This window comes from Phaenicophaeus curvirostris, chromosome 14, assembly GCF_032191515.1.
Source record: "Phaenicophaeus curvirostris isolate KB17595 chromosome 14, BPBGC_Pcur_1.0, whole genome shotgun sequence".
Classification (NCBI taxonomy): domain Eukaryota; kingdom Metazoa; phylum Chordata; class Aves; order Cuculiformes; family Cuculidae; genus Phaenicophaeus; species Phaenicophaeus curvirostris.
Genome location: NC_091405.1, coordinates 18,722,278 through 18,731,627, shown reverse-complemented (window position 1 = coordinate 18,731,627; position 9,350 = coordinate 18,722,278). Strand labels below are relative to the sequence as shown.

Genomic DNA, 9,350 nt, shown 5'->3' with positions numbered 1-9,350 from the left:
TTATTTTTAGGTTGCTTTGCAGCAGATGCAGACTGGCACATCGCTGCTTACTCCAGTGATGTGTGTTACATTCCCGGCAGGAGCCCCACTGAGAGGGGAGGAAGGGAACTTGTCACAGAAATGATAGCGGAGCAAAGCACGAGTCTCAAAACTCTGCTTTAGTGGGTCAGCTGCCAAGAATTACTGCACGTGAACAGTACTTTAAAGCTGCCTTTGCTTCCCATGAGGGTCTCCACTTGCAATCGAACAATCATACATAGAGAATTTGCTAGAACTTGCAAATAATGTGCACATTGCCAAAACAACATAAGGTAAAGTCACCTTCTGTTTGATAGTGTAAATTCCTAATCCTCGAACGTGGATTGACTGCAGCAGTGGTGAACATTTAAATGGTAAACATATTTTAAAGAATGTATTCTGAGGCTTGGTTCTGCTGCTTTTAAAGTGAGTGGCAATCTTTGTGTTAAACTTAATGGGAGTAGATCAGACCCTATGGCTGGAAAAAAATATTTTTTTCTAGAACCAAAGTAACTTAAATGTCTGTATTAAACCATTTCCATTGTGTAAAGTATTTTTAACCTGGAAATATGTAGCATTTTCTCTAAACAACATGTTTTAAGACCTTTCCTCTCTATTGTATATGTGCAAAGTACGATATGTAATATTTATATTATTATAATTGCACATAATTATAATAATTAATATTTAATTATGGCTAATATAATATATAATAAGTATAACAATTACATGAAAAATGAATAGTTATGGGAACCGACATAAATCCACTGATGTCAAAATGAATTTCGCATTGCTTTCAGCAGAACCGTGTTTTACCTAACTGATTGGCTCGCCTTGTAAAAACAAGAGACAGCGACGGCTGGATCACAGACCTGCGAACCAGGCTTGCGCAATGATCTCCTTGGTGAACTTGGCAAGTGGTTTTACTGTGAACATAGGCAAAACAGGTACATAATTTAACAACTTCACTATCCTTCTACATGAAAAAAAAAATCTGCTTGCTTTGGTTTTAGATGAGCATCTTTCCTGCTGATTTGTCTTATGAGTGTGACACCATAATGCAGTTATAGCAGACTAAGCTTCCTGGCCGTTGCATCATTAGCAGGATTGTTAATTGTTCTTCCTAAATTTCTATTCATTTTCATATTGAAGTCAGCATTGGTAGTGTTTAATATTAAATCAGCAAGGCTGACAGCTTGTAAATAAATAAATCTTTATTGAAATTGTAAATGAAATAGAATATAAAAATAAGAGGTACTACTGCTGTTCTTCCCAGCTTTCAGAGTAAAAATGTTATTTCAGCTTCTCTGCTTGTAAAGGGCAAGAAACACTGACTTTCAAGAGAGTGGGTGAAGTTTATATGTAATGTCTAAAAATACTTCAGAAGGAATTTACCTGTCAGTATCGATTACACAAAAAAAGGCAGACAAAGCTTTCTGCCTGCATCTGGTTTGCTAGGATACATGAAAAGAATCCGTGTGCTCAGAGCTGCTTTAGGGTGGCCACTGGTACACTGGAAGGTCATCATCGCGTGGTCTTTCTGGTCCTAGAGAAGGCTCAGCTGCCTCTGAAAGGGGCAATCCCACCGTGCCCTCAGCCCCTGACTTGGCTGATGCTTGCACTGTGCATGAAGTGACATTCCTGATGCTCTGTGCTGTGCCAGATGATGAGGCTTTAATAATAATGTTCTGCTGTGTATTATCTGTCTTGCCAGAGGTCTTCTGGAAAAGATTTTTTGCATGGACACTGAACTGGAGCGCAAGTAAGCAGTCTGATGCTCCATACTGTCACCTGCAGCTTACAAACAATTATTGCATGGGGCCTGATTTTATTGCCATTGAAGTCACTGGTGTCTCAACATTTTCAGTTGTGTTCCTGTATTAATGTTTATGGCACAATTGCCAAATGGCCATGAAATTTTAGCCTCAAGACACACATATCTATCTGAAGTGATTTTGTACTATTCAAATAAGTGTTCTTGACCACCGTTAAAAGCTGTGATTGCAGTAGCAGTGAACTTGACTGAAAATGCATAGTTCTTTGTTTATTATTCACAAGAATATCTTTGCTTTCTGCAATATCTGATAGAAAATAACATTAAATCATAAATTAATTTCCTGCCTTGTTAAAATCCACTGTGTATAGAGGAATTGTAATCAAGAAGAATGTATACATAGAATCATAGAATTATTAAGGCTGGAAAGACCTCTAAGATCATCAAGTCCAACCATCAACACAACATCACTGTGGCTACTAAACCTTGTCCCAAAGTGCTGTGGCTATACACTTTTTGAACACTGCCAGGGATGGTGACTCCACCGCTGCCCTGGGCAGCCTCCTTCAGAGATTCACCACTCTTTCAGGAAAGAATTTTTTTCTAATATCTGATCTAAACCTCCCCTGGTGCAGCTTGAGGCCTTTTCCTCTCATCCTATCACCTGTTGCTTGGGAGAAGAGACCAGCACCCACCTTGCTACAACCTCCTTCCAGGGAGCTGCGGAGAGTGATGAGGTCTCCCCTCAGCCTCCTCTCCTCCAGGCTAAATAATCACAGTTCCCTCAGCATCTCCTGCAAGGCTTGTTCTCCAGACCCTTCACCAGCCTCATTGTCCTTCCCTTGACACATTCCAGCAACTCAATGACCTTCTTGTACTGTGCTACCAAAACAATTTAAATCTGGTAGCCAGTAATCATTTAATATAACAAAAAATAGTGGTCCTTGTTAGAAACAAGACATTTTAGAGACACTGACGCTTGGCAGCTTTAGCAAAACAGTAATTAACTGAAAAAGAGACTTTTTAATGTACTAATAGGAGTGATATAGTGTCATAAATTATAAATTCAGGAAAACATATCTTCTAAAAATAACTCTTAAGACAACTATAGACCTCTCTGAAGTGTAGGATTCCACTGTTTGGTTTGGTTCCCGTGATCATATAAGCAGTAGTACCTATGCTTCTCTCAAATTAAATACATGCTTTAACTACACATGCATCTTAGCAGAGACAAGACACCAAAATGTAAGAAAAACCAAATTGCTCTCATCTTACAGAGTTTGATTAAAGCTTTAGGCATAGAGCTTTTTAAATGACAAATGTTCAATGAAATAATATTATGTCTTTATACTCCAGAGCACTATTAATCTGAGGTTTCAGGACTTTAAGAAATGTTAATTAACTAGTTACCATTCATGCAAAATGTTAGCATTACAGTCATTTTGTGGGCTGATGACTGAAGCATGGATATATTGATTTCTTCAGAAAGGATGAGGTTGGGGTTCTCTTCCATGCATATTCCCTATCAGGTATTTACAGAGATGGTAATTGCTTATGCAGTAGTGATCTCCATGGATCCTCCATCAAATTAGCCCAAAAGGAGCAAGAATAATTTTGGGAGAGGCTGTGAACAACTTCAGCTGTACCCAAAGCAGGATGTTAATGCAGCCTTAAGCCTTGTGTTGGACACTTGGGAGCCCAAATATGATGGCTGAGAAGCCAGGCAGTGTTCTTAAGGATTTGGAGAAGTTATGTATTCAAGGGAAGAATAGAGATGCTGTTGGCTTTTCTGCAGGATGGTAAAGGTTTGCATCACTTACATATTTTTCAGAAAGTACCGTGGTAAATAATGCGCAGATTAGAAAGCCAGTGTTAGGTCTATGGAAATGTATCAAGTTTACTTAATTTGACCACAGCTAAACATGACCTCAGTTTGCTTTTTAAGCTGATACATTTTTTAGAATGCTATAAATCCCATAAATAACTTTTTTCCTTCTATAGCACAATACTTATCAAAACTGAGTTTTGCTTTCCATCAGCTTGCCCATGTGATATTGTCTAATTAGGTCTTTTGAAGTTCTTTGTAGTCCTCTCTAACCGTAGTATAAATAACCTGTCAACTACAGATCTTGCTGCTCCTTTTTCAGATCTTTGTTTTCTTTCCAGATAAGTAACAAGTATATTAATTCACAGAGAACTAGTATTTGACTTAGTAAAACTGCTAATATAAAAAGCTCTAGTTTTATATTTTGTGCCTCTGAGAAAGTTAGTGCATTCCTTACCTCTCTTTTAAACTTTACTGCCATTACCCAATTTAGAATGCCAAGTAATTAAAATGTGGTGGCCTAATGCTCATTTATACTCTGGCTCCCTTTTTTGTAGCAGGAAAGCTATTTGTAACAATAAGATGCTTATGGAAAATATCTCTATTACGGACCACGCCTCTGACAGCTACAATTTATGTTCTTGGGATGCCTGTGTTGGGGGGTGGGGGGTGGGGCTTATGTAAGTATTTCTTAAAATTAATAAGGTGCCTCATTAAAAAAAGTATAGTTTCCGACTGTTGAAACTTCAGTTTTACATGTATTACAAAAGGAATTTGGTGCTTGCTACAAACCTGTAGTATGTTAAGGGTGTCATCTTTAAAAATGTTGATTATTAACTGAACCAGCAGTGAAACTACCGAGTTTTCCATTACCTTCAGTAGATTAAGAGATAAAAGCGCTGCCCCTGTGTGTCATCATCAAAACACGTGATGTTTGGATTTTTTTTTTTTCCTGAACGACTGTGTTTGTGTGACATCATCACGAGAGGAGTTTAAAACAAGACAGTAACCACTCTGCAGTTCCCTGGGAAGGACAGAGGAAAGTCCAGAGGGTGGCACACAGGTACAGAATTCTCAGTGCAGTATTGCCATCTGTTGGTATCAGTTAGCAAAGCTGCAGAACTGCTATGAAGCCTTTGGGCTGCCACTCTGACTTGCTGTAGGCTTTTACCCTTTTCTGCTTCCAGAGACCGTGTTTTCCTAGCAGGGCGTTTGCCCTGGGCTGCGGCATCACTGGGGAACCAGCTGGACAGGACAGGGAAGCCTCTTCCAGTGTGTAGCAGGAATATTTAAGAACCCCCCCACGCCCTCCCCTCCCCGAGATGGAAAGAGAAGGGAGTGGAATCTGCACAATTTCTCCATGTGAGTTTTAAAACCTTATAAAGATCATATGAACCATTCAATGACTATAACCAGCCAATTAGTACATACAGAAACTCATTCCAATAGGCAAGCAATAAAGCACAGAAAGAATTGGCAGCGGGAGCCAGAAACAAAGTAACCACCACCTGCGGTCCCTGTCCTGACCATCAAGAAAGATTTTAAAAGTATACTGAAAAGGCAAGCCCAGAACAAAAATGACAAGGCAGGAAAACCATGGATATAATGGAGACACTGACTTCACCATATACATTGGCACTTTCCACACACCATATTTCTCCATGGCTGTTCTCTGTTCTGTGTAAGACCTGTGTTACTTCTTCCCTTACAAGTTTCCTCTGCTGTCGCATATGCCAGGTCCCTGTTTTTCCCCTCAAATAGTTAACTGCTTTACCCAGCACAGTTTAGAGCAATTTCTCCCTGTCTGCCCTTAGCATGAGGTTTGCTCCCTCTGTGCTGCCTCTGAAGAAGAGTTTGTATCTGACTATCACAGTTTGAGTAGAAAAATCACCCCTCCATGTAAGGCACCCTTTCTAAAAATGGAGGGCACCTGAATTTGTTAGAAATACTTAAAAATGTAGGCATAGACAATCAGCTTAAATATTTCAGAATTAGTACACTGGGATGGTCAGTCCTGACATCAGGTTGCTGCATGCTGTGTTCCTGAAGCTTTGTTCCTGACCCTGCCTCGATTTGTTCCAATCTCATAAAAGGTAGGAGTTCCTTTGCTGATCCAAGTGAGCCCTGTTCCACCTAGCCCACTGTAGTGAGCGTGCAATCAGTTTTCTCCTGCTGCTAAACCCAAAAGCTGGTGGCTGTGCAGCACTCTCCAAATCTGGCTCCTTTTTTTTTATTTGAAATCTGGGACTGGATTTGAAGATGTGGTCCCATTTCTTATTATCAGCCCTCAGAAGAACCCTCTTACTCCTTTCTCTGCGGCCACTCAAGTATCTCATTCCATTACTGAGAAACGAAAGCAGGATTCAAGACTGTAGTTTTGTTTGCTTTCACATAATAAAATAAGTTAGTACAATAGATTTGAATGGAAGTGGAATTATATATGAAATTTTTTTATCATGCCAGAAAATTTCAATTAGGGGAAATTAGCCACTTGGTTCTTTCTGATAAATTAATCATTGAGATTATCTATTAAACATGCCACTTAACCTTTTTGGCATAAGTGCCTGAGGCAGCAGTATTTAGGCTCTACACATTCATTAGGAAATATTAATGTCTATGCAGCTGTCTTCCAAAATGGAATTTTCACTTGTCTTTTTTATAAGTGGGTCATTGTGCAGCTGTTGTTAATGGAGGCTGGCATTTGTAAAATGGTAAATCCACCATTGTACCCTACAGGTCACAAAACTGATCTCCATCCATTACAGAATATCCTTTACTAAAATGCCCTTTCTTAGCCCTGAAGGGTGTCATCCCTTGCTATGATAGCCTTTGGCCTTTTTGGAATGGGAATGTTTTCCAGCTGGTTATTTTGCAGAGCTGAAGCACCGCTATGTTCACACTATCTGTCTTCCATTAGTTTAAGGTTTTGCCTTGACTTGACATTATTGCTTCCATCCATTAGAGCTGCCTTGGAATTAATCTTGAGGGAAATTGGTATGACAGCTATCAGCTGCCAGAGAAACAGCTGGCTCAGCTGCAGAACCTCCCAGGTCCAAATCCTCCTGCCCTCCACAATGAAATCAATTGGTCTTTTCAGAGTAGACAAGGCCCTACTGTCCCTGTAGAGGTCAGCTGTTGCACAGCTTATGGAGAGATGAGCAACTCCTGGAACAGCTACAGACCTTATCCAATGGTCTTTAAAGATTAGAATTAGGACCTTGGCCTGGATATCTTTCTCATATGCCATAAAATTTGCATAGTCTGTTGCAGGAGTAGTTTGAACTCTAGAACTCTCCAAGGTGTGTGCATAATTCTAGGGAAAGAAGAGAGGAAGTCGGAAGGGAGGAGGTCTAAGGACAGAAAACATGAATGGCAGATAATTTGTAAACTTTAAGGTTAACGAAATGAGAGATGGCATCTCAGAATCTTAGAACTGAGTATTAAAACAGAAAGTAAATGAAATTTACACTCTTTGGGCAGCAAGCATGTTAGTACTGGGCAACAAAATTAGTATTTTACAAAATGGAATTGGTAGCAAGACAGTGATTTTACAGTCACAGTGTGTCCATGCTGTGAACTGGAATTAATACATTATTAATACATTATTGATGAATTTATTGATTACCTGAGCCTATGCATTCTTGCACAGATACAATTAAGTGTAAGAATGCTTGTAGATTCGCAATGTGAAGCCAACAAAACCCTGCTGACTTTGGGCTTGGGTCTTCTAGGTTTAAGATCTCGAGGATTTGGAGACAATTCAAGTAGTGCAAAGATCATGATAAAAAAATACAAGGAAGGGGAAAGAAGATTGGAGAAAGCTGAGTGAGGAGCTCACGGCTGACTATCAAATGCTGTCAGTAAAGCTAACGTTGTAAAAAGGACATTTGTTCTCTCCCTGTGATTAATCGGAGATATTTATTAGGACCAAGAACTTTACATCCTGGGTTACAGTGTGACTATGAACAGGAGTATGGGATTACTGAGGGTTTTATCGTTAAGGTCTTGAAAAGGATGGAAATCATGTAAAGTGTACACGGCAGTGTGCATGGTGAGGTAAGTGGTTCCTTAAAGACTTACAGTGCTTCTCTGTGGAATCAAGTCCATAGTCCAGTTGTTACTTGTAATTTCATTTTCCTTCCTTACCTGAAGGTGTGTCAGGAAGCGCTGATGGATGGTCAGGGGGTTGGGGAGCTTTGCCTTGGAGAAATTCCCCAAACCTGTGACTGGCTGGGATGAGAGGGGCCTCCAAAAATGTAAACAAAATGAAAACATAAAAAGCAATTAAGGTTTATTTTGCTGAAGAAAATGGCTTTTGCCTATTGTTTTAAGACTGAAAAAGCAAACCTCAGTAACAAGGAAATGTAAGGAAGGGCCTTTTTTAGCCAGTCTGTTATCTCGATACCAGAGATACGTATTTTTTAATGTAATTAAGGATCAACTAACAATATTTGTTTTGCAGCAAAGAAAAAGTGCTGATTCTGCTGCTTAAGACTTTAGCTGTGATTATAGCGATCTGAGTCAAGTTCATGCTCTGTAACTCTAATTTAGGCCCAGATCCATAAAGGGGCTTAGGTGCTTAAAATATGACTTTGCTGGGATTTATTCACCTAAGCCGCATAGTGCGATCTCTGGAATTTGACATACTCCCCTCCACACCCATCTTCACATAGCATTCTGCTTTGTGCCCACAGCAGTGTTTTTTCTCCCCGCAGAAGGGTGCAGCTGCCGTCCCGCCTGCCCTGGCCTGCCTGCCGACCGAGCACGCCCCTGCCACGCAGCTCCATCCTGTAAGCTCCTTATGGAACAGCTGCTGGAGAAGCCAAGGTTCTGGGAGAGCAAACTGGAGCAGCCACGGTGCAGGGGCTGTCTAAGGAGCGTGCAGATGTTGCTGGCAGAAAAGGTGGGGACCCCTTTGGAGGGGTCAGCAGGTTTTGCGGTGCTGATGATGCCAGGCTGGGGTTCAGAGCCACATGTGGGACCCCCACCCCTGGAGGTGCTCAAGGCCAGGTTGGATGGACCATTCTATGATTCCATGATCCTTGCCCCATGGCCTGGCACTGGGACCACAGAGCGAGCGGCCAACCCTGCCCACCTGTCCCTGTCCTTCCTCCCCTTGTTGTTTTCATCCTGCCCAGCTCCCCACGCACAGTGGCCCTGAGGCCACGGGAACACTGCACTTCCCTCCACATGGGATTCACAACCACTGCACAGCCTGGAGGGCTGGAGAGCCCTCTGATCATTTTGGGTCCAGAGGAGGCTGTGAAGATGATCAAAGGCTGGAGCATCTCTGCTGCAGAGACACGATGAGAGAGCTGGGCTTGCTCAGCTTGGAGAAGAGAAGCTGGAAGGGGCTGCAGGAAAGCTGAGGAGGGGTTTTTACAAGGACACGGAGTGACAGGACGAGAGACAACAGCTTTAAAGTGGAACAGGGAAGATTTAGATTAGATATAAGGAAGAAATGTTTTCCCGTGAGGATGGGGAGGCCCAGGCTGCCCAGAGCAGGGGTGGCTGCCCCGTCCCTGGAGGGGTTCAAGGCCAGGTTGGATGGGGCTTGGAGCCCCTGATGCAGCAGCAGGTGTCGCTGCCCGCGGCAGGGGTAGGACTGGCTGGGCTCTGAGGTCCCAGGGGTGGAGCTGGCTGGGCTCTGAGGTCCCTTCAGCCCAGCCGGTTCCCGGCAGGGGCGGGGCCCGGCGGTTCTGCCCTGTGGGGCGGGGCCGCTGCCGCCATAAG

General features: G+C 42.1%; 1 long non-coding RNA gene across 1 annotated transcript; it reads left to right on the top strand.

Moving 5' to 3' along the window:
• Positions 1 to 4,309: 4,309 nt before the first annotated feature.
• On the top strand, positions 4,310 to 7,417 carry LOC138726642 (uncharacterized). Its single transcript, XR_011338463.1, has 3 exons — positions 4,310 to 4,680; positions 4,805 to 4,979; positions 7,349 to 7,417. It is a non-coding gene; the product is annotated as an uncharacterized lncRNA (long non-coding RNA).
• Positions 7,418 to 9,350: the final 1,933 nt, after the last annotated feature.